This window comes from Lissotriton helveticus, chromosome 9, assembly GCF_964261635.1.
Source record: "Lissotriton helveticus chromosome 9, aLisHel1.1, whole genome shotgun sequence".
Taxonomy (NCBI): domain Eukaryota; kingdom Metazoa; phylum Chordata; class Amphibia; order Caudata; family Salamandridae; genus Lissotriton; species Lissotriton helveticus.
This window is the reverse complement of record NC_136070.1, coordinates 784,956,076-784,983,661: the sequence shown is the minus strand read 5'-3', so window position 1 is coordinate 784,983,661 and position 27,586 is coordinate 784,956,076. Positions and strand designations below refer to the sequence as shown.

The following is a 27,586-nucleotide window of genomic DNA, read 5'->3' as shown; positions in this document are numbered from 1 at the left end:
GAACACTCCAACTAGGGCTCTTGCCACCACAGGGGCTGTGGTGGTCCTCAGGGGAATAGCTTCAGGATACCTGGTGGCATGGTCCACCACCACCAGTATAAACTTGTGCCCTGATGCTGTCTGGGGTTCCATTGGACCAACAATGTCAATCCCCACTCTTTCAAAGGGGACCCCCACCACAGGTAGTGGTATGAGGGGGGCCTTTGTTGTGCCACCTGACTTACCACTGGCTTGGCAAGTGACACAGGAGCGACAAAACTCCTTGGTATTCTCATTCATATGGGGCCAGTGAAAGTGTGAGACAAGCCTGTCCCAAGTCTTTGTCTGACCTAAGTGACCTGCAAGGGGAATCTCATGGGCCAAGGTGAGAAGGAAACCTCTCAGAGACAAGGGGATGACCAGCCTCCTGGTTGCACCAGGCTTGGGGTCTCTTGACTCAGAGTACAGGAGTCCATCTTCCCAGTATACCCTGTGGGCACCTGTGGCATTCCCTGCAGCCTCAGCAGCAGCCTGCTGTCTGAGGGGTTCAAGGGAAGGGCAGCTCAACTGTTCCTTCCCCAGGTCTGCTCTGGAGGGTCCCCCTGAGCCCAGAAACTCAACTTGATCAAGTTCAAGCTCTTTAGGCTCAGTTTCCCTCAGCTCTTCCAGATCAGCCTCCTCAGAGACTTGATCCTCAACCTGGGGCAAGGGGGAAGGCAAAGCCTTACCCTTACTGCTCTTCTTCTTGGAAGGTGTCTGGTCCATCATTTCAGGATCCAGCACCTGTTCAGTGGGGCATTTTCTGGCCTGTGACCTAGTCACAGCAAGCACATGTGCTGGCAAGCCTAACATTTCCATGTGAGTCCTCTGCTCCACTTCTGACCACTGTGATGACTCCAAATCATTGCCCAACAAACAATCAACTGGGAGGTCTGAACTGACTACAACTTTCTTTTGTCCCTTCACTCCACCCCAGGAGAAAGCCACAATTGCCACACTATGACTAGTAGTGACATTGCTGGCATTGGTCACCAGGAAATCAGTACCTGGCATGATCTGTCCAGGGTCCACAAAGTTAGCTGTCACCATGGTGACACTGGCACAAGTGTCCCTATAGGCCTGAGCCATTTTGCCATTAATCAAAGGTGTCTGCCTGTATTTGCCCAAAGTATTGGGACTTATTTCAGGGGACATATCCACATCCCCTGTACAGACAAGGACAGCCTGAGTGAGTGTGCCAACTAGGTTGTCAGACCCCTCAGTACCCAAGGTTAACCCAACTAATGCATTGGGAGGTACACTACCACTACTGACTGTACTAGGGGGTGCAGTTGCCTTAGGGGCTGTAGTGGCAGGAGTTTGTCCTCCTCTTTTGGTGCACTCACTAAACCAGTGAGATTTACTTTTACAGTACTGGCACCACCTTTTTGACTGGCCTTCTTGAGTCTTCTTCTTCTGGGAAGCCTGACCCCCACCCTCTTTGGTTTGTTGGGGACCTGGTGAAGACTTCTGGTCATTTTGCTCATTCTTAACATTACCCTTCTGGTCTGCTTTCTTCTGACCACCCTGGTTCTGGTTCTGGTTCTGCTTGATCCTTGTCCTGACCCATTTGTCTGCCTTCTTTCCCAATTCTTGGGGAGAGGTCAGATCTGAATCAACAAGGTGCTGGTGCAGCAACTGGTTCTGACAATTGTTTAAAATTTGTTCTCTCATCATTAGATTATACAATCCTGTGTAATCTGTAACCTTGCTACCCAGCAACCAGCCCTCCAAAGCCTTAGTGGCACAATCCACAAAGTCAGACCAGTCCTGAGACTGAGTTTTCTGGGTGTCTCTGAACTGCAACCTGTACTGCTCAGTGGTTAAACCAAACCCATCAACCAGTGTATTCTTCAGGACCTGGTAATTGTTAGCATCCTCTACTCTTGTAGTGAGGAGCTTATCTCTACCTTTACCATCAAAGGAGAGCCACAGTATAGCTGCCCACTGACTCTGGGGAATGCACTGCACAGTGCAGGCCCTCTCCAGAGCAGCCATCCATTTCTGGATATCATCCCCTTGCTTAAAGGGGGGCACTATTTTAGTCAGGTGTTTAGTGTCTAAACCCTTCTCTCTATCTCTTGGGAGATTGCTGCCACCAGTGGGAGCTAACCCACTCATCTGCTGCTCTCTTGCCAGGGCAAGCTTCTCTTTGGCCAGGGCAATTTCTTCCCTTTCAATCCTCAGTTCAGCTTGTCTCATCCTAGCTTCATGCTCCCTTCTCTGAGGGGAAGTAAATCTCCTCTGTGGAGGCATTAGAGTGCAGAGATCTATTGGAGTCCCTAGAAAGAGATCTATCTCTCCTAACTCCAAGGTTAGGCCCACTTCGGGTTAGTACTGGGGGTCCCCCAGATCCTAGCCCAAGTAAGTCTAAGTTGGTCCTGGTTAGCCTTCTGACTACCTCAAGACCTTTGTCTACCTCATCCCCAGAGAGTTCCTCCTGATCCTCCTCCTCCTCAACTGCATTGGCAATGTTGGGGAGGTCTGGATCCCCAGAGGTACCCTCTAAGGCTGGCATATTCCCATCTAGCTGAGAAAGCTTTCTCGCATCATAAGTCTCTAAGAGGCCTATTAAAAAGGGAATGGTGGGGTTAGACCCCTGCTTCAGTTTTCTGGAGACACAGATCTGTCTCATCTCCTGGAAACTGAGAGCTGCATATCTTGAAGTGACCTGTGGAGGGTCAACACTGACCAGGGGAGTCTCAGTAGAATCTCCCTGGGTAGACATGCTTTTCTAGTGAGGTGTAAGTGGTGCACTTACCTACACTATATGTTTGCCTACTGATCCCTTGCTAGAGTTGTAGTTTAGGGTGTGCTAAGCCCTAGGAGCTACAACAGCTGGTTCAGTAGAACTCAGAGTATTCTAAGCTAAGTTATATGTACCTTTAGTACTTATGTGATCTTTCACAAGATATTCTTGGGGCATGTGTGGTAAAACAACAGCAAGCTCAAATCCCACCGCTGCTCACCAATGTGAGAAGTTGGCCTGATGTGCAGTGTTCACTATTCTAGTGATCACTATATATCAGTCCAAACAACCCTTATTGATGATTGGTTGTAAGTCAACCTTATAGACCAGCTATCCTAGTAGCATGGATACGAGCAGTCTAAGGCTAAGACTCTAGAGGGCGTGTTAAGCCAGCTGTTTTACCATCACATTACCCCTTGAACACCCAGTGAAAGGACACCACACAAGTGTTATGAAAATAAACAGTGTATTTATTAGAATCACAACAACCCTGTACTCTTTATGAGGACAGGGTGCTAGGCACACAACAAAACTCTTACGAAAATACTTAAGTTAGCACGTTACACACAAATGCCCGAGGGGCACGAAAAACCATATACTTTAAAAGTGGAATGCGAAATTACTAGCAGGTAAGTACAGTACTAATAGGCTTTGGACTCGCTAGGACTTGACTATAGAATCGTTAGATTACTTCTAGGAGACCTAGGGGACTCGGGTGCAGAGTGTGCACTCTCACGCGGGATGCGGGACAAAGTCTATGGGAGCTAGTAAAGGCAAAGTTAGTGTTCACGGGCGAACCCGACCTGGTAGGAAGAAAACGACAGTGGATCCTGACCCTAGGATAGTGAGGCTATGCTGGGACACCGAAGTGCCGAAGTTACCTAGCCCAGGGGCTGCAGCTGCATAGGTCTGAAAAGACGTCGGGGATCTCGTTGCCGGACCAGGAGCCTGGAAGAAGGAAGTTGCTGGCAGGCGACCAGTGAAGGAAAGTTCGATGGATCCAAGCCTGGATCAAGGAAGAAGAAAACCTGAAAGCAGAATGGACCAAGTTCTTGAATCACTAGCCAGTGATTAAGTGGGCACCAGGATGGCACCGGGCGAAGTCACCTCGACTAGGTGAGTGGGCGACGCTGACTCTGCAGATCTCACGGACCAGGAGGCGTTGTCGGCGACCAGGATGGAGAGGCGAGCTGTCCCACGGTGGATGAAGCTGTCGGCGTCGAAGTTACCCAGGATTGGGCAACAAGCCTTGGCTAATTCAAGCCCACGCGGTGGACTCAAAATGGCGTCTTGAGTGGACCAGGAGGGTCCGGGGTGCTCCTCTTTTGGAAGGGAGCAAGGGCCAGCCTGGAGCAACCAGACCAGCAGCAGAAATGTCGTCGGGCGTCGTTCAGAAGGCCACAAGCCAGCGGGCTAGTAGCCAAACAACGCGGTGAGCAGCAAAAAGCAGAAGGGCCCCACGCAGATCGTGGAGATGCTGGGAGGCTGCACTTCGGTGCTGGAGCTGCTCAGGGTCGGGGCTTCTCGGACCCCACAGCACTCACCAGGAAATTACTCGGCGGGCTTGCTGGAAAGAAGTCGTGCAGTCTTGAAGATGGCCGGTCCCTCGAGGTCTCGTCACACCCACGAATCTCAGCGTGACTGATGATGCAGGTAGAGGTCAGAGGTGCCAGGGAAGCCGGTTCTCGTCGAGCTGGGCAGTCTTGATCCGGAGGAGAGACTTGCAGCAGACCGCAGTGTTCTTAAGATGGTGCCTGCGGATGCAGGGTGACTACTCCTTAGTCACAAGGGAGAAATCTTAGGAAGAAGTCTTGAGTTCCTTTCGTGGAAAGTAGTTTCAGGATTCAAAGATGATCTGATTTGGAAGGGGGCCAGTTCCTACCTTTATCCTGTAAAAAGGGGCTGGCACGCGACTAAGTCCTGCCCTAGGGGTGGGACTAGGAGGGGGGTGGTTACACCCACTTCCTTGGCGGGCTTTTCCCCAGCACAGGGTCTGGAGTGACCCTGGAACTGGTTCCAGCCAGCCTATGCACAGTGAGCACCGGGGTGCCACGTGCAGTCACCTTCCTCTAAAGCCCTGCCTACCTACAATACACAAAACCCTGTCTGGGACGGTGCTGGCACCGCCCCTGGCAGGAAACCCTTTGTCCTTATCTCCTGCTCTGGGAGGACTCCCAGCAGCAGGAGGGCAGACTTGTGTCTCGGTGGCAGCATCCATTTTGTGGAGCTGAGGCTCTGTTTGACTTTAACCGGGGTTAGGGGTTACATACATGTCGTGTCCCTCTAGAAGGGTGGAATGCTAACCCCGTCGCCAGAATTGGCGAGGGGTTAGTATTCCAATTCGTATGACACCTTACTCGACATGTTTTGATAAAGCGATACCAGAGTTGGCATATAACCGCGAGGATTATAATGCACTTAAGAGTATATGGTATGCGATATCATGGAAACGGCTAAGGGATGGATCCCGAAAGCCGCAGACAAGCTCAGCTCATGCCAGAGCACCATCTCACACGATTCCAAGCACTCTGCCTTCAGGATTGTTAAGGCCTGCCATAGGAGTGACTGATAGGAGATCTGTGTGTCCATTTTTAGGGTTAGATATAGGTATACTATATCTAAAGCAAGGGGTGAGTACACCACCTTGCCCCAGCTGTCGTGCAGCCAGTTGTGTCAGTTTAGTTAGTCAGCCCAGGGGTGGCATAATACATGCTTCAGCCCCTGTGAGACTTCTGGGTACACCTCAGCCCTGGGTACAGGGACTTGGAGAGGGTCCAGTGCCAATTCAGTACCTGAGTACAATTTGGATAGAGAGAACAGCTAGGCTGTGGGTCTGATTAGCAGGCCCACAGCCAGGGAAAGTCGTAAACCAGTGCAGCAAAAAGCAAAAATCTGGGTGATCATAGGATTGCAGACCCTACTCTCCTACACAGTATCTACAAAAATAATAGGCCATTAAAGATGTCCAATGTATAGTTTGTATAGCAACCCGCGAACTTGCAATGTTATCAAACGATAACTGCACCATTCAAACATGGCCGCTCTTTTTGAGCAGGAATCACGCTCTGCATTTGATGAATTACCGGGTCGCTCTCCGGAGCCGGTCAGGCAGAGATTTCATCATGCAGCCCGGAGCCCCGCCTTTCCCGGTCCATGCTGCTGCTTAGAACCCTGCTCTGCCGCACTCTGCTCCCCGGCCAGCGCAGCCCCATGCTCTAGCGGTCCACCCGGGGTCTGGCCGCCGCACCCCGCCGTCTGCAGGAGAGAGCACCGCGGAGGAAGCAGCAGTAGCTAGAGCCAGAACTGCCTAGGAAAGCCATGGAAGAAGTATTGGCGCCCCTGAGGCTGGCTGTCAAGGAGCAGGTACAGTCCGGAAGAAAGAGGGTCGCCTAGAGATGGGGGTTATGAGCATCTATATTTTAATTATTCTGGGTTGGGGGCACAGCTGTGTCATGAATGCTTATCCATTATAAGGTGGCAGCTATACATAGCTTATCAATTCATCCTCGTCAGAAGGGTGTCACTAAACAATAATAATAAACGAGAAAATAGAAAAGGTGTGTCCCCCGCTTTTCAATCATCTTCACTATCCTGACAAGGAAACGGACTTATTACACTTTCATAAGCTTGCCCTCTTTGCAAAGTACGTGGGAGGGGGCGGGGAGCTGTGGAGTGATGCTGGTCTTCGGTCTATCTTTACCTGGAGTTGCTAATCGTGTCAGTGTTATTAATGAAGCGCCTTCAGTACCATTCGTGATTTATGTACGTGCTCTTTCCTTGTATGTGCAAATGAGTCAACCCAGAACTGTCGGAGCACCTCAATGTGTTGATTTTGCAGCTATGATAACCTACCCAGTTCTATCTAATGAAAACATTCCTTTGCACTGTTACCTTCAGGGCCGGTTAGCTCAGTTGGTTAGAGCGTGGTGCTAATAACGCCAAGGTCGCGGGTTCGATCCCCGTACTGGCCACTGTAAGTTTTTTTTTTTCTCGAAAGACAAATGTCATGCATTAAAGTACAAGGTTGTTTATTAATGTAATTTACTGGTCTGATATTTGTACCAGGGTGGGGTTTGATAGTGCCATGTAACCCCCCTTCGCGATACCTGCCTCCTCCATGTTTTCAAGGGTCTCTGAAACTTCACTTTATGAAGCACTGTTTGAACCGGGTACGCCTCTGAAGAGCACACTTCCTCTCTGAGAGGTGCGGTTTCTCGGGTTCTCGGTGGGAATTCCAGAAGTCAAGAGAGATGGAGGGAAGAGCACATGGGTTATGTAGGCATCATTAAATCATATTGCATAATATATTGGTGCCCTTTATAATCGTTGCAGTCTCGTATTGTGTGGTTTACTGCATGTTTTGAGTACTTCGTCAACCAATGGTATGGTGTTCATACTTGAAAACATTACAAAATAAAAACAAATAATTACTTGTAGTGATATGCGTTTTTTATTACCTATTTTTTTAATGTTCCTATTCATATGGCAAGTTTTATTCACCTTCAATAATAATGCCGAGACCATTGCATTGTAAATGCTTGTTTCCCATTGCTCTCAGTGAGGTGTACTTTGATGCTAAAATGATCTTTCGGCTGTGACATCACTTAGTACTACTAATCCAGTGTGAGGAATGAGATTAGATGTGGATTCTTATAAGGGGGTCAGGGGGACGAAGTAACCAATTTGATAGTGTTTTCATCTAGAAGAAGGTGTAGAGACCGTTCATACAAAAGTAAAAGCTCAGAAACCTTAGGATGGTCTGCTTTAGGAAGCTTGGACTGTGGATGGCATAAAAGCAGAATGGATACGTAGGCAAATAATTGACACATTTCTGATTAGCCAATGAGGTGACCAGTGAAGACTGTTGTTATGGTGCTCAATGCAGTGGCCAAAATGGTATGCAAGAGGGGAGCAATACATTATATTTACAACTACAAGGAAGGCAAATAGGAGAGGTAATGCTGGAACGGTAGAAAAAATATTGATTGGTGAATGAATTTAACTATAGTAAATATCTCCGCATTGGAAGAAAGTGTCACAAGGGCTTGATTGCAAAACTAGCAACAAAGGCTAAATTGTATGGCATGCTCTGAAGAAGCTGGATTATCTAACATTTTTTCTAAATTTTCATATCTGAAACCATTATTGTATAACCATATCGGAAAGCTAGAAACTAAAAGACAATAGATATCAATTTATTTTAGAGTGCGGAAAACGCTAGAAGAATCAAGGATTGGCAAAGCCTCTGTGAAATCTACTGGTTTTGTCATTGTTTATTAGAAATGCTACACAGCAGCGCATGGCTTTACGTAAAAAAAAAAGGGGGGGGCTCTGACACGGTCAAGGCTGGCCACATCTTAGAGCTTTAAAAACATTTAAAGCCATGTTGTACAGCATCTAATGCCACCGCGCCCCATGTCTTAAAAATATTTAACCAATAGGTTTTGCAGAGGTGAAACCTATTGGCTGTGCCAGTGCTTGTTCACTCATGCGGCTGTCCTGTAAGACTCCTCGCATAGACTTCTCTGCTCTACATCTGTGTGCTTCCTTCTCTTCCTGTAACACACTAATGAAACACAAAAATCAGAAGGCTAAAACTATGCAGGATGGGTTTGTACAAGCAAATGGAACAATGCAGTATAGCAAGTATAAAGTATTACCAGGGCCACTGGAATTCTGCAATTCTGCAGCCACTGCTTTTTTTGTTGCATAATTATGATTTGCCACGTAATCCAAATAAAAATAGTTTCTAACTCAAACGAATCATAAGTTACAAAAAATGGTGGCATGTTTGCGTGCCTGGAAGGCCCTTCGCAAAGGTTAGTTGGGTATCTTTTAGTTGCTTACCTCTGTATTTGGTTGCTAAATAATTACTAATGAGGTGAAATCATTGAGCAGACAGGATTACCATGTATAAAAGATTTTAAAGAACGGAGTAACACTATGAAAATGTGCTGTATTATCCCACATCATTTGCCTATTCTTAATTTAGTCAACACTGCAGCATAATTTGGTGCATTCCCCTGCTGCTTAATTCCAGTGGCCCTGGGTAGTGTTGTACAGCTTTTGTACAGCACACGCGACATTACTATATTTCCATTGAATGTATAGACACTTGACAAACTTTCTCTCACACTCTCACTCACATCCTCCGACAGTCTTGCACCACATACTCCCTCTTCGCCCTCTGTCTCGACTCTTTTTTTTTTTTAAGCTCTAACCAGTGTCTAACCCAGGGTGGTGTGGAGTGCAAAAAAACGATGGATTTAGGCCCAGATCCTTGTATTGGGGTGAATGTATGCCATTGTTCTACATTCTGTCCATCAACTGTGTTTTTTGCAATTTTCATCCCGAGTGGGCTGGGTATGCTCAGACGTGAGTCCCAGGCCCTCCACACCACTGGAGTCACGCTATCCAGGCTGATGAAGGCTGATAGCCAGAAACCGGTCCTTGGAGGCTTGATTCCGGTCTGGGAAAGATATGGCTTGGTAGTTCGGACTGGACTGTTCCCATGAGGCACAGGGTCAGAGCTGATTTGCATATAGCCAGTGTCTAACCCAGGGTGGTGTGGAGTGCAAAAAAACGATGGATTTAGGCCCAGATCCTTGTACTGGGGTGAATGTATGACATTGTTCTACATTCTGTCCATCAACTGTGTTTTTTGCAATTTTCACCCCGAGTGCGCTGGGTATGCTCAGACGTGAGTCCCAGGCCCTTCACACCACTGGAGTCACGCTATCCAGGCTGATGAAGGCTGATAGCCAGAAACCGGTCCTTGGATGCTTGATTCCGGTCTGGGAAAGACATGGCTTGGTAGTTCGGACTGGACTGTTCCCATGAGGCACAGGGTCAGAGCTGATTTGCATATAGCCAGTGTCTAACCCAGGGTGGTGTGGAGTGCCAAAAAACGATTGATTTAGGCCCAGATCCTTGTACTGGGGTGAATGTATGACATTGTTCTACATTCTGTCCATCAACTGTGTTTTTTGCAATTTTCACCCCGAGTGGGCTGGGTATGCTCAGACGTGAGTCCCAGGCCCTCCACACCACTGGAGTCACGCTATACAGGCTGATGAAGGCTGATAGCCAGAAACCGGTCCTTGGATGCTTGATTCCGGTCTGGGAAAGACATGGCTTGGTAGTTCGGACTGGACTGTTCCCATGAGGCACAGGGTCAGAGCTGATTTGCATATAGCCAGTGTCTAACCCAGGGTGGTGTGGAGTGCAAAAAACGATGGATTTAGGCCCAGATCCTTGTACTGGGGGTGAATGTATGACATTGTTCTACATTCTGTCCTTCAACTGTGTTTATTGCAAATTTCACCCCGAGTGGGCTGGGTATGCTCAGACGTGAGTCCCAGGCCCTCCACACCACTGGAGTCACGCTATCCAGGCTGATGAAGGCTGATAGCCAGAAACCGGTCCTTGGATGCTTGATTCCGGTCTGGGAAAGACATGGCTTGGTAGTTCGGACTGGACTGTTCCCATGAGGCACAGGGTCAGAGCTGATTTGCATATAGCCAGTGTCTAACCCAGGGTGGTGTGGAGTGCAAAAAAACGATGGATTTAGGCCCAGATCCTTGTACTGGGGTGAATGTATGACATTGTTCTACATTCTGTCCATCAACTGTGTTTTTTGCAATTTTCACTCCGAGTGGGCTGGGTATGCTCAGACGTGAGTCCCAGGCCCTCCACACCACTGGAGTCACGCTATCCAGGCTGATGAAGGCTGATAGTCAGAAACCGGTCCTTGGATGCTTGATTCCGGTCTGGGAAAGACATGGCTTGGTAGTTCGGACTGGACTGTTCCCATGAGGCACAGGGTCAGAGCTGATTTGCATATAGCCAGTGTCTAACCCAGGGTGGTGTGGAGTGCAAAAAAACGATGGATTTAGGCCCAGATCCTTGTACTGGGGTGAATGTATGACATTGTTCTACATTCTGTCCATCAACTGTGTTTTTTGCACTGCTTTTTTTGTTGCATAATTATGATTTGCCACGTAATCCAAATAAAAATAGTTTCTAACTCAAACGAATCATAAGTTACAAAAAATGGTGGCATGTTTGCGTGCCTGGAAGGCCCTTCGCAAAGGTTAGTTGGCTATCTTTTAGTTGCTTACCTCTGTATTTGGTTGCTAAATAATTACTAATGAGGTGAAATCATTGAGCAGACAGGATTACCATGTATAAAAGATTTTAAAGAACGGAGTAACACTATGAAAATGTGCTGTATTATCCCACATCATTTGCCTATTCTTAATTTAGTCAACACTGCAGCATAATTTGGTGCATTCCCCTGCTGCTTAATTCCAGTGGCCCTGGGTAGTGTTGTACAGCTTTTGTACAGCACACGCGACATTACTATATTTCCATTGAATGTATAGACACTTGACAAACTTTCTCTCACACTCTCACTCACATCCTCCGACAGTCTTGCCCCACATACTCCCTCTTCGCCCTCTGTCTCGACTCTTTAAGCTCTGGTGTTATCCAAGCCCTTTTGATTTTACTAAAATTATGTGTGTTACAAAGTTATAGGGATTTTTAGCCAGGCCTCCTCCATTAGTCTGCTTTTGTGTCATTCACATTTTTCTTCATTTATTCCAGCATGCATCACTGGGCAATGAGTATGTTCTCTTCTGTTATTCGCTGACTTTACTGTAAGTTACAACATGCTGCCCTTTCAGAAGGAGTACAGCCACACAAAAAGCAGTTCTTTACAGTGCCAGGAACTGGTAATGTGCGTTCTTTTTGCAGGACAAGATTTTTTTTTGCTTTCAACAAGTCTTTTTTTGTTTTAGATTGATGAGGCACACTAGCTTACCCAAACAAAAACGTTTTGCAAAACCACAACGTGATGCATCTGTCCCAGGTTTGCAGACTGCTATTTACATACACAATCCACGGTTTTGACTCCAACCAATAGCATTTTTTGCATTGTGCGACTTGTCACTCATGTGCCAAAGGCCATTTAGCCTATTTCAAAAAGTTCTTATTTTACATATAAGACCAACCGTAAACTCTGCTCCAGTTTTGTGAATGTTCACTCTTTCATCCAATGCATTGTTCTACCCTCCTCCGTAAACAGCCAGACATATTGGAAGTATAAAACTTCTGGATGAAACAGCCAAACTCTCTATGGAATTACCACATTGCAACACTGTCTCAAGACCCTGTTAAATAGAGTTATATGTGGGAAATGCACTTTTTTTCGTTTACATAGTAAGCACATGTTTTGAGTGGCAGTTGCCACAGATGTACGAGTTACTTACCTTCGGTAACCATGTATCTGGTACAGACTATTCTAGTCGCAGATTCCTTAATGTAGAATTATACCCAGGTGTGAGACTGGATCTGGAATTTTTTTGCCACAGCATCCCTGCACGCCGGGGGGAAGGCATCACGATACTCCGCCCTGGCGTTGTCCGCGTACGTGATGTCAGCGAGGTCACATAAGTCCCGCCCAGGCGCGCCTACGTCAGTTTTCTTCGGAGAACTTTTGCGCGCCACAACGCCGAGCCGTCAGACAAAACTGAAAGTATAGGAACAGTGTGCGAAAGAGCAGAAAAGGGAATGGTGAGGAACACCACAATCAGGAGCAGTGCAAAACACTGCAGTACCCAAGGCAGGGAAAAGAATAAAGAACAGAGCACCGCCCTGAACAACAACCCTGCCAGTACTACGATAGCCCCCACCTGGAGTCAAAGAACATATGCAAAGCGTCATGATAACATAACAGGACCACAACATCAACTAATAACAATGAAGGGAAACAAGTCCAGGACAAACAAGGCACGACAAGACTCCAAGACAGCCCCAACATAGACTGTGACAACCCCCATAAGGAACAAGGGCAGAGGCCCGGCCAAAAGACCACAACCTAGAGGATAGCAGAGGGACCAGAACCCCTAGCAATGAAAGGGAAAAGAGAAGGAAGGCTCTCCCGGGAGTCCTCAGATGCAACCCCTCCTCTTGTTTCAAAAGAGACCTCAAAATCCATCTCCTTAAATACTTTCCTGAACAATGTCAATTAACCTAGACCTCAATAACCCAAGTTGACTCCCATTCAAGGATTGTTGGTGAACGGACTATGCTAATCTCCCTGTTTTTCTTTTTTTCTTCCCCTCCCCCTCCACTGCACAGTTACTTATTGTTCATACTATATTCTTTATCCGTGGTTTGCTTGCTTACTGTCAGCCTTCTAGGTAATGTAAGGCCCTTCGGCTTTGCACAATATGTATGTGAAGCGCTCTGATACCTACGGGTCTAGCTAGCGCTATACAAAACTTTAAAAATAAATAAAATAAAATAATAAACTAGAGCACAAAGGCAAAGAGGTACCCACAACCCTATCCTCAAAAGCGCTAAAAGGGAAGGAAGGTTCCAATAAACAGGACAAACATCCTGTCAGAAAAGTGCGACAGAATGCATGCACTGAAGACCTAGCCACCCACAGGGAGGCAGAAGACCAAGCCCAAAGGGTCTTCGCACAACGGGGAGGAAGGGCGAGCCGTGAAGGAATCTGCGGCTAGAATCGTCTCTACCAAATACATCGTGACCGAAGGTAAGTAACTCGTACATCTGATAGAGACACTAGCCGCAGATTCCTTAACACAGAATAGATACCACAGCCATACCCAAGGGGAAGGAGAGTCTGCGAGAGGACCCCACCAGCGTGGTCATAACAGAGTGTCCCACAGGGGATGAATCCCAAAGACAGGACGAGGAGCCCGTCTCCCCAGGCAAGGGGAACCCCCGCAAGCAGAAGACCACAAACCCCGAAAGGCGATGCGGGAAAAACAAGAGAAGAGGTAGCCCGTCCTCACTCAGCAGAGGAAACAAGGCAAGGCAAAAAGAGGCGAAAGCACCCCAGGCCCATACAAGGCAACAAAACCTCCGCCCAAGGCCAAGGCAAGGAAGAGGAGCACCGAATGAGAAGAGCAACCAAGAGACTCCAAGGAAAAGAAGCAGAGTAAAGGCAACCTTGCCCCCCCCCCCCCCCCCCCACCGGGAACACACCCAGTGAAGAGTGCAACCAAGCCTATCACAGCCAGAAGGCAAAGACCAGACAGAAAGGCGCAGTCAGCAATAAGCAGGCAGAAGCCGAAAGGGTAGCTCAAGGTCACCCAGGAAGAACCGTCCAACACTCCACAGGGACAGACTGCGCCCGAAAGAGGAACAAGAACTCAGGGACCATCTCATCCCACAGGGAGGAGAGGTAGAACGGAGCACAGGGCTCACTGGAAAAAGCGGACAAGGCAAGGATGACTGTCCCACGAAGGCCCCCAAGAAGGCACAATGGGGCAGAAAAACAGCAGGTCGGTACCGGCAAGCACAGCCAGACGCTGAGGAAACCCCAGAACGATGCACTCAGGGAAAGCCAGACGCCAGCCGAAGACAGAGAGCAGGAAGGCGAAGAAGGGTCCATACACACCCCAGGGAGGAGTACGCACACACGGCCCAAAAGAAGTGGAACCGGACAGAGCCACGACGCCAGGCCGCGGACAGCAGGCCAGACAAGGCAAACAGCGCAGCGACCACAGGGAAGGACACCTTGGGGTGCAACTCAAGCCATTCAAAGCATTCAGCAAGAAGATTGCATCTGCAACCTACTGTAACACCCGGAGAGCAGAGGCCCAAAGACGACCACAGCTCCCTAGCACATGACAGGGCTATATAACAGCTACCACTACCCCCCATAGGGCATGTCCCATCCCAAGACATGGGAACCTCTTAGGAAAAAACTTCAGCAGCAGAGGACAACAGAAAAGACCTGCGGAAAAGCCGCACAGAAGGCTCGTCAAGCAGCCAAAGAGGAAAAACACAGAAGGACCAGTCTCAGGGCCAGCATGGTGTAGAAACCCAAGCAAAAACACACAGTCAAGAAGGGCCGCCCAGCTACCAACAGAACCACATTCCCAACAAGGAGGACTCGAATGGCCACGAAGCACACAGATCACACAACTGGGGGGGGACCCACCCCAACGGAAGAACACCTCCAAAAACCAGATCAAATTACAGGTCACTGAGGGGGAGAAGGAGGAGGAGGAGGAGGAGAAGGACGAAGTCCCGCAAAGAACCTCTGAATGGCTGAGTCCGCAGGGGCTTGGAACAAAAGAGCACCTCCGAGATGTCCAGAGCGGAGCGAAGAATAAACGCCGCCAGCTCCCGGCCATCTAACACATGGTGCCTCATATCAACACAGGCACACTCCTGAGAAGCGGCAGACATAAGGGACTCCGCCAAGTCCCACGAGCAAGAAGTGGCCCTAGCCTAAACACACAGCGTGTTAAGGGCCTGCAGAGCCGCACTGGTTGAGGCGAACATATTGCTCCCCAGGAGTCCAGCCAGCAGGCCTCCCGTGACGGGGAAGAAAACAGCGGCAGCAGAGAGGGAAAGGCAGTCTGCAAAAGCGAGCCTCTGGTAGAGTGGTGGCGGGAAAGACACACCGGATCACGCGGCGCTGGATGGTGGCGGTGCAGAAGGTGTTGGGGCACTGGGTCCCCCGTGGCGGGACGGCCCCAAGTCCCCATAAGAGAACAATGGAGCAAACCCTCGAAGAGAAGCAGAAGCTCCCCACCACCAGAGCCCTGATGGAGAACCTCCAAAAGATGATCCGCGGGCAAATGGGCAGCTGGATCACCCATGCGCAAAATTCCCACAGCCGTGGAAACAGCGCGAGCAAAGGCCGCACCTGCCTCCGTAGGGCCCCGTGGAGGGGAAAGCACCTCCTCGGTAGGCGACAGCTGCAAGCTAAGGCGGCCATCCCTCAAGTCAACCGGAGGAAGGAAGGGCCAGGTCCAGAAAGGAGGAAGCGGGACCGAGGAGTGGGGGACCTGCCGCTTCTCCGGCGCAGACAGCGGCCGCTGAGATGACGAGGAGCCGTCCTTAGAAGAAGTTGGGGAAAAAGCCACGACGCAGTGTCACGTCTCTGGCGAGGATGAAACCAGCAAGCGCCGAACCTCTGGAGAAGGGGAGGTGTCCGAAGACGAGTCAACAGCCCAAGGCCGGCCTGGCGCCGTAGAGTCCACAATCTGAGGCAGGACATCGTTGTCCGGCACCAGGGGAGACGCCGGGGCGAACACCACTACAGCGCACGGCGCAGGAGACTGGGGCTGGGCCGGAGCGGCGCCGGAAAGGCGCCAACACGACCTCCGACGAGGCTGCTGCATGTGTGGAGGGACGAGGAGTCCCCGCCAGCCTCAAGCCATGAGGGGACTAGAAGGGCCCTCCGCCGACCCCTGTGGTGCCCCTAGGGCCAGCAGCCGCCGGCGCCGAAGCGTCGTCACCTCAGCCTCGGACAAGATCTCTGCCTGTTTAGATGACCGAGGGGCTCGGGATGCGTCCCGAGCCTCGGCGACCTCACGCGACACCACAAAGACTCCCGCGGGAGTTTGCGGCGAAGCAGAGGCACCGTGGTCCGAAGGAGGGACCTCCGAAGGGCCGCACCCCAACTGCGCCACATCCTCCGAACCTGGATCCGAACAGTTGGCGCCGGGGCTGGAGCCGCTGGCGACACCACAGAGGGCCCTGCACACTGCAAGGGAACCGCTGACGTCCCAGGAGGGGAAGGAGGAGAAGCCAGTGAGGCCTGCAAAGCAGGCGCATATGTCTCCATCTGGGCTCTAGTCGCACCCACGCCGGATAATAGCGGATAGGGGGATGACACGCCGGCCGCATCAGCCGCGGAAAGCCTGTGCTCCCAACAGGCCGGGAACCGACCCTCGGTGACAAACTGCGACACTTACCGACAGGTGAGGGACGCTCTTGTGGTCTGGGAGAAGGACGACGTCGAAGACGGAGACGGCAGTTTCAAAAACCCTCCGCAGGGGCCGGGCCAGGTGATGACGCCGACCTGGACATGCGAGCTGAGAGAAGTTTCATCCGGCGCTCCCGCCGGGACTTCGGTTTCATCTGCTGGCACGCCTCACAATCAGTGGAGTCGTGGTGTTCCCCCAAACACCACATGCAGGTGGGGTGAGGATCGGTCGCCGACATCAGGCGTCCACAAGACTAGCACGTCTTAAAGCCCGAAGGCATTTGCACACTGTTCCCACACACACGCAATAGCGAAAGGGAAAGGCCTGAACAGGCCCGGAGAACGATCCGGATCCGCGTTGCTCGCGGAAAATGAAAAAAATGGCGTAGGTGCGCCGGGGCGGGACTTATGTGACCTCGCTGACGTCACGTACGAGGACAACGCCAGGGCGGAGTCGCGTGAAGCCGTTGCCCCGGCGCACAGGGATGCTGTGGCAACATTTTTTCCAGATCCAGTCTTACGCCTGTGGATAATTCTACGTTAAAAAATCTGCGGCTAGTAGTCTCTATCAGATTTATATATTTGCATGTCTGCTTGCATACTTGGTGCACATAGCCTTGCCTGCTGCGCCGAGGTCTTGAACTGCCGCCAACGGAGGAAATAAATTAGAGGAAACATTGCCCACCACCCCTGCAAGCGGAACTCAATTTACTCCAAACTTGTCCGCATCGTCAGTCACGGATCTCAGACTTGAGAGAACAGTGTATCAAATCTAACTTGACACATTTTTAACTGCTGTGAGCGCTCTAAAGAATGGGGGGGGGGAGGGTGTGTGGTGAAGAATCTGCAGTTAGAGTGTCCACCAGAAATATCATTACAGAAGTGAAGAAAACAAGTTACTTACCTGTAACTTTGGTTCCCCAGGATTGGTAACTTTCATAGATTCCCACGCCACAGCTGTCTCATCTGGCTCAGAGCATGTGGAAGTGGGCCATTCAGAGGAACATTTTCCTCATGGCGGAACACCTCCCGGGAAAGGACAATCAGATGGCGGATCTGCTCAGCAGGTACAGCCATCAAATGCACGAGTGGGAGATACACCCATCTGTCCTCCACCCGTACTTCCAGCAGTGGGGTCATCCGGAGATAGACCTGTTTGCCACAAAAGAAAACGCAAAATGCCAACACTTTGCCGCCAGGTTATGCATTTTTTGAATCGTCGACGACCTCGTCGACCGAGTCGTCGTCGAAGGAAACGTCGATGGAACCGTCGACGGAGGAAGGATCGTCGACGGAACTTTCATCGTCGACGGTGGAACAACCATCGACTGCGTCGTCGACGAACTCGTCGTCATCACCATTGCCGTCGTCGTCGACACTACTCTCGTCGTCATGATACTCGACGTCGAGAATACCGCTACAGTCGACGATGGTCCCAATGGAGTGTACGTCGACAGAGCTACCGTCGACGGTCCCGTCGACAGAGCCGCCATAGAAATCAAGGCTTTTTGAGAAGACGTCGTCGACGTACCTGCTGATTTTGTCGTCGACGGACGCTGCTTTTTATCCGGTTTCCCATCCTGTGGGTCAGCAGTCAATTTCTTGCTTTCCTTCACTTTTAAAATTGTCTGTGAAGGAACAGAAGCATCCTTTATCTTTTTGGCTGTGTCCACCGTAGCAGCCTGTCCCAGCCTCTCCTTTTCACCTCGGTGATGAGATTTAATGGGACTAGCCCTCTCAGACCTATCAGAGATCTTTTGCTGGGCTTTGACAGGGATCTCTGTAGAAGTAGAGGGAGGTGACCTACCCCTCTTTCTGGACCTCCTGGAAGATGAAGCAGATGAAGAGTCCTCCTCGTCCGAAGACAGCACTTCCTTCCGAGACCTCATCTTTTGTAGCCAAGTTAGTATTCGGCCCTCCCTGTCTCTCAATGTCTGTCGAAAATGTCCTACAGATCTTACAATCTGTGGCCTTGTGGTCTGGATACAAGCAATAGATACAGTCTTCATGCTTGTCCTCCACAAAAAAGTCTTTTTTGCACAGGTAGCACAGGCCCTGAACAAAGCCTTCTTTTCCTTGTCTGACATAATAATTTCCTGAAGTAAATTTGAAAAAGAATTGAAGTTGAAGAAAGAAAACTGAGCAGAGCTCAGTGGAGACTCCCTAGCATAACGTGTGGTAGAAGATCTGAGGCTCTGAGGCTCTCTCAGGAAGGTTCTATGTGGTGAGGCTGTTCTGATTGGTTGTTGAGAAAAGTTTGGGCTCTTTTACACAAAGAGGGTGATATGTTACAAAATGAGATGAGGCCTAGGCCTGGTTTCTCTTTTGTTTATATGGTTATGATATTTTTTATTTACCGAGGCTCCCATTCCGACGACAGGGAATGATACAAAGCATGGGAATCTATGAAAGTTCCAATCCTGGGGTAAGTACTTTGTTCTTCTGAGTGATACTAGTAATGAATATGCTACTTACCAGTATGCATCTGTTCTTGGCATGTAGGGCTGCTAACATTCATATCTTAGCATTAGATCGCCGCCTAGTGTTGGGTCCGGATGATCGCACATTGTTGTCCTGGAAGAGTCTTCGAAGTATCCTGAGATAGGTGGCTCCTCCCCTGGACTACAGTGCGCATGGGCATCGGCTCCATCCCCAGATTGTTTTTCGCCATTGTGGCAGAAGATGGAGTGAAAAGTGTAAAGGATGTCCATGCTAATGACTGAATACAATAGTATATCTGCAGCTGCAACAGGCACCGGGGAGGAGGGTGGGCGATATGAATGTTAGCAGCCCTACATGCCAAGAACAGATGCATACTGGTAAGTAGCATATTCAGTTCGAGGCATGTGGGCTGCTAAATTCATATCTTAGCATAGAATACACAGCAGTCCCTCCATCAGCGGCGGTTGCCCGTGCCAGCTGCAGAAACCTGAAAGAGTGTCTTGAGAACAGCCTGTCCTACAGCAGCTTGCTGCTTGGAATGTACATCAACACAGTAGTGTTTGGTAAAGGTATGTGGTGTAACCCACGTGGCTGCTCTGCAAATGTCCTCTAAAGGAATGTTCCCTAGGAAAGCCATGGATGCCCCCAATTTGCGTGTGGAGTGCGCCCTTGGGGGTATCGTTAGAGTGCGCTTGGCCTTTTGATAACATATTTGGATGCACTTAACAATCCACCTGGCTATTCCTGCTTTGGAAATAGGGTTGCCTTTGTGTTGTGGTGCGAAGGCAACAAAAAGTTGTTTTGTCTTTCTAAAGGGTTGTGTCCTGTCTATGTAGTACATCAACGCCCTCCGTACATCTAAGGTATGGAGCATTCTTTCCGCTACCGTTTGTGGGTTTTGGAAGAATGCCGGCAAGTCAATAGTTTGGTTGAGATGAAACTGTGACACCACCTTCGGAAGGAATTTGGGGTTAGTGCGTAGCACTACCCTATTTGGATGAATCTGAATGAAAGGCTCTTGGATTGTGAGCGCTTGTAGCTCACTAACCCGCCTCAGTGACGTAATAGCTATCAGGAAAGCTACTTTCCACGTTAGGAACTGGAGTTCACACGAGTGCAGTGGCTCAAAAGGTGGTCCCATCAGTCTGGTGAGGACCACATTGAGGTTCCACACCGGAGCTGGTGGTGTTCTTGGGGGAATGACTCGTTTCAGACCTTCAAGGAAAGCTTTAATGGCAGGCACTCTGAAGACAGAGAGATGCTGCCTGTTCTGAAGATAAGCCGCTATGGCGGATAGATGTATCCGAATGGAAGTGTACGCTAGATTGCACTTGTAAAGATGCAACAGATAGCAAATGATGTCAGGGATAGATGCATCTAGCGGTTGATGTCATTGGCTGTACAGTAAATGACAAAACGCTTCCATTTCGCAGCATAGCATGCTCTGGTAGTTGGCTTCCTTGCCTCCTTGATGATGTCCATGCATTCCGGAGGTAGGTTAAGGTATCCAAACTCTAGGACTTCAGGAGCTAGATCGCCAGGTTGAGCTGTTGCGGATCTGGATGCTGAATTTCTCCATGGTTCTGCGTCAAAAGTCTGGGCGTGAGGCGCAGTCTTTGATGCGGCACCACCGAGAGTTCGAGGAACGTGGTGTACCATGCTTGGCGCGCCCACGTTGGAGCAACTAGGATGAGAGTCATCGCGTGCTGCCTTAGCTTTCTTGCCACCAGCGGTATCAGAGGGGCTGGCGGAAAAGCGTACGCAAATCTGCCTGACCAGTTCATCCATATCGCATTCCCCTGCGACTGTGGGTGAGGGAACCTGGCGGCAAAGTGTTGGCATTTTGCGTTTTCTTTTGTGGCAAACAGGTCTATCTCCGGATGACCCCACTGCTGGAAGTACGGGTGGAGGACAGATGGGTGTATCTCCCACTCGTGCATTTGATGGCTGTACCTGCTGAGCAGATCCGCCATCTGATTGTCCTTTCCCGGGAGGTGTTCCGCCATGAGGAAAATGTTCCTCTGAATGGCCCACTTCCACATGCTCTGAGCCAGATGAGACAGCTGTGGCGAGTGGGTGCCTCCCTGCTTTTGAATGTAGTACATCGCGGTCATGTTGTCCGTCCGGACTAACACTACCTTGTTGCACAGATGTACAATGAAGGACTTGATCGCCATGAAGATTGCCATCAGTTCCAGATAATTGATGTGCATCCTCTGTTGTTGCGTCGTCCATAGTCCCTGCACCGTGTAAGTGAGCAGATGAGCTCCCCATCCCTGGAGAGATGCGTCCGTTGTCAGGATAATCTGTGGCACTGGCTCCTGGAACAGTCGGCCCTTGCAAAGGTTGTGTGGAGTCCACCAATGCAGAGAGTCGTATGCCCGACTGGTAACCAACACTAGGTCTGTCAATTGTCCCTGAGCCTGTGTCCACTGATTTGCTAAGCACTCCTGGAGCGGGCGCATATGTAACCGTGCGTGAGGGACTATGAAGATGCAGGAGGCCATCATGCCTATCAACTGCATGAACACTCTCGCTGGAAGTGAGTGTTGTGGTCTGAACTTCTGGATTAGAGACTGCATGCTGTCTATCCTGACTTGGTTTGGTTGAGCCATGGCCGTCAGGGTATTGATCGTCGCACCTAGAAACTGCCGGACATGTGCCGGCTGAAGATGCGACTTTGGGTAGTTCAACGAGAAACCTAGATTGCGAAGGAGGTGAATGGTGGTCGACATGTCCGCGGCGCACTGTCGTTCCGACTTGGCTTGAACGAGCCAGTCGTCCAGGTAGGGGTAGACATGGATGTTCTGCCTCCTGAGATGCGCTGCTACTGTCGCCAGACACTTGGTAAACACCCTTGGGGCTGTGGTGACTCCGAAGTGTAGGACCTTGAACTGGTAATGCTTGCCTTGAATAGTGAACCTGAGGTATTTCCTGTGGGACGGGTGCAGTGGAATGTGGAAATAAGCATCCTTGAGATCTAAGGTTGCTAAGAAGTCCCCTTGGTTTAACAAGGGAAGAATCTGTTGCAGTGTAAGCATATGGAAATGTTCTGATAGTATGTACAGGTTGAGGGGACGTAGATCTAGAATGGGTCTGAGAGATCCGTCCTTCTTTGGAATAAGGAAGTACAGGGAATATACCCCTGTGCCCTCCTCCTCCACCGGCACGAGCTCGATTGCGCCTTTTTGCAGCATCGCCACTACTTCCTGCTGCAATAAGTGCAAATGCTCTGCGGACATAGGCCGTTGCCTTGGTGGAATGTTGGGTGGAGTGGACTTTAACTCTAGACAATAACCGTACTGGACAAGTTGTAGCACCCACCTGTCTGTGGTGATGTTTCTCCAGACGGGCAGGAACTGCTGCAGTCTCCCCCCGACAGGTGTTAAGTGGTCGGGGGGCAGTGACAGAGAGTCACTGTTTGCTTGGGGTAGAGGAGCGGGAGTTGTTGTTTGCTCTGCCGCGACCTCTGTTGCTGTTATTTCTGTAACGTCCCTTGTTCTGTTTTGTGAACGAGGATTGTGCTCCACCTCTTGAGAATTGCGATTGTTGACCCATTTGTCCTCTGGTGACTCCACGTGCACCTGAGCGACGAAAATTATTGCCACGAAACTGTTGTGATTGTAGGGCCCCCATAGATTTAGCAGTTTCCGTGTCCTTCTTTATCTTTTCGAGGGTGGTGTCAACATCTGGACCAAACAGTCTATCAGGATTGACTGGCTGATTAAGTATGGTTGTCTGAATATCAGGTTTAAACCCTGATATGCGGAGCCAAGCTTGTCGTCTCAGCATGACGCTAGTGTTGATCGCCCTAGCTGCTGTGTCTGCGGCGTCAAGTGCACACTTGATGGCTGCGTTGGAGATCAGTTTCCCTTCCTCTATAAGCAGTTTGGTGCCTTCTTGAAACTTTGGAGGCAGGTGTTGTACAATCTGCTCTAGGGTGTCGTAATGCGCCCTATCGTAACGAGCTAAGAGTGCTTGTGTATTTGCAATACGCCAAAAGTTTGCAGCTTGTGCCGCCACTCTTTTGCCCCCTGCCTCTAGCACTTTGGACTCCTTGTCTCGGGGAGGAGCTTCGCCCGTTGTCTGGGAGTTGGCCTGTTTCCTGGCATTTGCGACCACAAGAGAGTCTAGTGGCAACTGTCCCCGAATGTATGCAGGGTCTGCAGGTGCTGGTCTGTACTTTTTTTCGATACGTGGATTGACCACTCTCGCTCTGGTAGGTTCTTTAAAGATGTCAGCTGCATGCTTGAGGACTCCCTTGAGCATAGGCAGCGTTTTCACAGTTCTTTCAGAGACTGAAAAAGTGTCAAAGAGAAAGTCCTCTTCTACTGGGTCAGCATGCATGTCCACATCATGATTAGCAGCTGCCCTCTCAATGAGTGCATGAAAACCTGCAGAATCCTCTGTTGGGGATGCACGTGCACTGAAAGGCTGTGGGTCTTGCCCCACACTTTGGGTGCCTTGGTCACCAATGTCATCATATGCATCTGGATGTGCATCTGGTTCATTGATGGGGAAGGTGTATTGGTCCTCCTCATCATATCCCTCACCCTCAGAGTGTTCTGGTGAGGGAGTAGGGCTTCTTCTTGGAGGAGGCTGGATAGGTTCTATGAGGTCAGCAGCGTCCTGAGGAACCCTTTTTTTCTTTAGTGGGATGACATAGGAGTCCAGAGGCTCAGAAGTAATCCTCCTTTTGTATAGGGTTAATTTGCCAGTGTTGGCGTCGATGAAATGCTCAGAATCGTCCTCTGATTCGAGTTCTCGACCTGAAGGTACCCCCGCCGTAGAAGAATCCGACTTCTTTGGCGTCGATTTCGTCGAAAAGGCCTTCGGAGCCTCTTTCGGCGGCAGAAGGAAGAGAAGCTTACTCTTAGGCTTTGCCGGAGTGTCCTTCGGCGTCTGAGGCGACAGTAACGGAGCCGACGTAGCAGCGGCCTTGTCCCTGATTCTCTGCAGCGAAGCGGCGATGGGGGACACTTCACTTACAGTGGCTTTTGGCGCTGACGAGGATGTCTTGACCTTCCCCTCGGATCCGACGTCATGGTGGCCTTTTGGAGTCTTGGACGCCGATGCAGTTGCCGCCGACCCAGAGTCCTTGGATCGATGCGCAGATGTGCCAGCCGTCGATCCGTGTGCTTGTGTCGCCTCCGACTCCACTACGCGACCGACGGACGGAGTCCCAGTCGGAACCGTGCCGCTGGCCTTGGCGTGCTTAGACGGTGTCGCAGCGGTTGATCCGTGCCGACCACCCTTCTTAGAGGATCCCTCCTCTGGCGCCGACTTTGACCCCGTGGAATCGACCGACTTCTTCGACTTCTGTGGACCGGAGGTCGACGGAGCCGATGCGGCGGCGGGTGCAGTAGCTTTCTGTTGGCCGGCCGCCATTTTAGGGACGCTCGAGTCCTTAAGTTTCGGTTTCGTTTTCGGGTCGGCCATTTTAGGCGTAGTCGATACCGTAGGTTTCGGTTTCGATCCGGCCTGCCCAGCAAGTATGTCCGTGGCCGGGCCTGAAGGCGGGGCCGTGGCTTGCGGTACGGGGTCTTGGGTAAGGCCAACTGGCGATCCCGTGACCCGATCGTGATCTTCGAAACCTTCGGGGCATAGCTCGTCCCCTGAGCTATCTGCCGCGGCCCCATAAATCTCTTCGACGTCCCCTACCTCGTCGACGTATTCAAGGCCTTGATCCACGACTCCGTCGTCGTCTTCCGGATCCGCCTCGACCTCCGTTTCGGGTGGGGATATTTGGAGATGATGACCCTGTTCATCTTCTTCTTGGTCGCCGAAGATGTTTTCTGGATCCGGGGCCGCTTGTCTGGCCTCCAGGCGCACCGCGCGCCGAAGCTTGAGAGTCTTTTTCGACCTGAATTGAGCGCAAGCCTTACACTTGCCGTCGTCATGGTCCGGTGAAAGGCATTTGTTACAGACCGGGTGCAGGTCTATATGTGGGTACTTGGACCCACAGAGCGGACAGTACTTAAACGGACTCCGCTCCATGCTGGAAAGTCGTGGTCGTGTCGCGATGAGAAGGCCTCGATGTCCGAAGAGTGAAAAAAAACTCCGCTGAATCCGACTCCAAGAGTAGGAAGAACTCGAGACCGTGCGCAAACAATACCGACGCTATAAATCCAAGGCCTTTTGGCCTTAAAAAGTTAGTTTTACTCGGTTCCGACAGAGAGAAGTCGAGACCGCATCCGAACCCAATGGCGGAAAAAAGCAATCTGGGGATGGAGCCGATGCCCATGCGCACTGTAGTCCAGGGGAGGAGCCACCTATCTCAGGATACTTCGAAGACTCTTCCAGGACAACAATGTGCGATCATCCGGACCCAACACTAGGCGGCGATCTAATGCTAAGATATGAATTTAGCAGCCCACATGCCTCGAACCTGTAAATTACTCACCATTTGAATTGATACCCAAGCATAATCTCTCAAAGGTGCAGGGCCCGAAGAGTGACACACTAACAAGTCCTGTAGGGCCAAGAAGGCAAAACACCCTTTTCTGGAAAGCAGACTGTCGAGGCAGCAGTACTTGGCAACCATATGTACAGATGCCAATGTAGCAGCCTCGCAGAATCCAGATGGAAGTATGTAGGCCCTCAGGTCTTGCCTAGCCAGGGCATTGCATGTCTTTAGACAGAGGTCAACACACATAGGCAGGGTTCGCTTCTGTACACTCTTCCATTTCTTAATAACAAGCCTCACAACAAACTGGTCATTGATACACCGATCTCTTATATGCTCAACGTAGAAGCTCAGGGCTGTGTTTGTGTCTTTCTGGCAAAGCCTCAACTCTACTTAGGGATGTGCAGAGGAGAAATAAAAAGTGGGGAGGGTAACAGAGTAATTCACATAGTAGGGAAACACAAAATTTGGCAGAAAACAACAAGTTACTTACCTTTGGTAACGATATATCTGTAAGAGACATAGATTAGTTATAGATTCCTTACCTTTAGAATTAACCCCCAGGCGCAGACTGCATCCGGAGATTTTTTTTCGTCAGCAGTACCCCTGCGCATCGAAAGTTGGCGTCGGTCGGCTCCGCATTCGTCGTTGGCATTGTGGTCACCTGGCTAACGTCACGGCAGCTACTCGGACGCCGCCCTCGCGCCCGGACGTCAGTTCTTTTACACAACATTCTACGCCAGAAGCGCAGAGCATGCAAGACACTAACCACTGGTGTACAAAACTAGGTCCCTGAAAGGGAGTCCCTTACTCTAGAAGTCAGTTCGCAGAATGGGGAAGATGGGTGGGGCGGTAAGAAATCTATAACTAATATATGTCTCCTACACATATATCATTACCGAAGGTAAGTAACTTGTTCATCTGAAAGAGACAGTTAGTTATAGATTCCTTCCCTTTAGAATAGATACCCCAGCAATACCAACAGAGTTCACACCAGAAAGTACTGGAGAACAGATCGGTCAAAGAAGCAGTTTCTCCGGACTTGGCTGTCCAGGCAGTAGTGTTTTGTGAACGTGTGCAGAGATGCTCATGTAGCTGCCTGACAGATGTCATTGAGGGGGACTCCCCATCCCAAAGCAGTGGTAGCTGGCGTTGCCCTGGTGGAATTGGCGCGCAATCCCACAAGAGGCTCCTACTTTGCCAAAGAGTAGCACGCTTTAAGCACAAAACAACCCACCTAGAGATGGTCCCTTTGTGCACGGCCCAACCTTTTTTGGCGCCCACGTAGTCAATAAAGAGCTGGTCATCCACCCGGGATTGCTTGGTGCGATCCAAATAAAAGGAAAGCGCACGTTTTGGATCCAGGCGGTGGAGCCGGTCTTCCTCCTTAGAAAGAAGTGGAAAGAAGGTGGGCGAAGTGGAAAGAAGGTGGGCAAAGTGATGGTGTGACCAATGTGGAAAGAAGTAACCACTTTAGGAAGAAAAGAGGGTCGATTTCGAAGTACAACTTTGCCCAGATGAACAACCAGAAACTGAGGTTTCGAAAAAAGAGCCTGGAGCTCACTCACTCTGCGAGCATACGTGACGGCAACCATAAAGGCAGTCTTTAAAGTGAAAAGCCTGAGAGGACAGTTATGGCTCAAAGGGAGCGAACATAAGAAAAGTAAGAACCAAGTTCAAGTACCACTGAGGCATTACGAAGGGGACAGGAGGAAAAAATGAGTAATGCCCTTAAGAAAGTGATTTACAACAGGGGACTTGAATAGAGAAGGCTGATCAGAAAGCCTAAGAAAAGCTGAAATGGCTGAGAGATAGCCTTTACGAGTGCCCAGAGCAGAGCCCTGCTGGGCCAAACAAAGGAGGAACAAGAGAACATCAGAAAGAGGGGCAGAAAGGGGATCCACAGCCTTTGCTGCGCACCATGCAACAAATTTGTTCCATTAGCAGGCGTATACTGTCTTAGTAGAGGGACGCCTGGCTGCCGAGATAACATCACAGACTTCGGGAGGAAGGTCGAAGGCTGTCAACTGTCACAGCTCAATCTCCACGCAAGGAGGTGGAGGCTGGACAGGTTCGGGTGGAGGACCGTCCCATGTTGCTGCGATAGAAGATCCTCCCGAAGAGGCAGTCTGATCGGAGGATCGATGGCCATGTGTAACAGCTCGGGATACTAGACTCTTCGTGGCAATCCGGAGCCACAAGAATGACTTGG

At 50.2% G+C, this 27,586-nt stretch overlaps 1 protein-coding gene and 1 non-coding gene across 4 annotated transcripts in view; one reads left to right on the top strand and one right to left on the bottom strand.

The window, feature by feature from the left end:
• Positions 1-27,586, bottom strand: part of SYMPK (symplekin scaffold protein) — a 1,116,254-nt gene that overhangs the window by 577,124 nt on the left and 511,544 nt on the right. The gene's annotated exons all lie outside the window — the stretch shown is intronic.
• Positions 6,665-6,738, top strand: TRNAI-AAU (transfer RNA isoleucine (anticodon AAU)). The gene has a single exon. It is a non-coding gene; the product is annotated as a tRNA-Ile (tRNA).